At 53.1% G+C, this 1307-nt stretch overlaps 1 protein-coding gene across 1 annotated transcript in view; it reads left to right on the top strand.

The window, feature by feature from the left end:
* Positions 1 to 1307, top strand: part of slc50a1 (solute carrier family 50 member 1) — a 4031-nt gene that overhangs the window by 1374 nt on the left and 1350 nt on the right. The window lies entirely within an intron of this gene.

The raw sequence follows: 1307 nt of genomic DNA, 5'->3' as shown, positions 1-1307 counted from the left end.
TGTGCGGGTAGCCACGGGGCCTGAGGCCCAGTGTGCGGGTAGCCACGCGGCCTGAGGCCCAGTGTGCGGGTAGCCACGGGGCCTGAGGCCTAGTGTGCGGATAGCCACAGGGCTCAGGCAAAGTGTATGGATGGCCTCAGGGCTTGAGGCCTAATACGTGGTTAGCCATCGTGCCTGGTGGCCTGATGTGTGATTGTCCCACAGGCAGAAGCTTAGGTGTGGGATTCGGCCCTAGTGCGTGGATGGACTCAGAGCCTGAGGCTTCATGTGTGTTTGAGCATGGGGCCTGAGGCCTAGTTTGTGGTTCGCCACAAGGCCTACTGTGTGGTTAACTATGGGGCCTGAGGCCTAGTGTGTAATTATTTGTGGGGCCTGAGGCCTAGTGTGTGGTTAGCCATGGGGCCTGAGGCCTTGTGTGTATTTGGCCACGGGACCTGCGTCATTAAGCACTCTGTCTGGAGTCCAGCTTATGAGGTTAGCCTCAAGTGAACCATGTGTTTTTTGGTAAGGTAGGCATCACCAGGGCAAGAGTTCAGGCCTGACCCCAGGCCTTGAGTCACTCATGCCGTGCACAATCCCCTGAAATGTCCAGATCCAGTCCCCAGGACCCAACGAGGCACCAAGAGAGTGTCAATTTCAGTGTTGACAAGGAAGTTAGTCACTTAGATGAGAGAAAGTTAATAGACCTGGCACAGGAATTTGAATTAATTGGTAAGGTTGATCAAGAAAAGCCAGTTCCACTGGTTGGTCCATTGGTAATAAGAAGGAATCAAATCTAAAATCAGCTTGAAGGCAGGGTGCGGTTTGAGGAATTTGTTATTTTACCTAGAAGGTTTTTTAGGTGGGGAGATTTCTTTTTTTGTTTGGAGTGACAGGAATGCAGACTCCGGAATTTAAAAGGGCAAAGGGACAATATGTTGGGGAAAGGAAAATTGGACATTTCCTAGACACAGGACCCTGGGGCTTGGTGTGTGGTTGGTCTGAGATCTGTGGCCTAGTGTGTGGTTAGCCCTGATGCCTGTGGCCTAGTGTGTTGTTAGCCCTGGGCCTTGCAGCCTAGTGATTGGTTGGCCCTGAGCTTTGTTGCCGAGTGTGTGGTTTCTGCTGAGGCCTGTGATCTAGTGTATGCTTCACCTTGGAGCCTGTGACCTAATATGTGGTCGTTCCTGGGCAGTGTGGCCTAGTGTGTAGTTGGCTTTGGGGCCTGTGGGCATCTGTGGTGTCAGCACAGGGCCTTGACCTGGTGTGTGGCTGGTGTTGGGGGCCTAAGGCCTAGTGTGTGGCTGGTGTTGGGGCCTAAGGCCTAG

Source organism: Rhincodon typus, unplaced genomic scaffold, assembly GCF_021869965.1.
Source record: "Rhincodon typus isolate 14 unplaced genomic scaffold, sRhiTyp1.1 hic_rhity00009876, whole genome shotgun sequence".
Taxonomy (NCBI): Eukaryota; Metazoa; Chordata; class Chondrichthyes; order Orectolobiformes; family Rhincodontidae; genus Rhincodon; species Rhincodon typus.
Note: the sequence above shows the minus strand (reverse complement) of the source record. Positions and strands in the feature narration are given on the sequence as shown.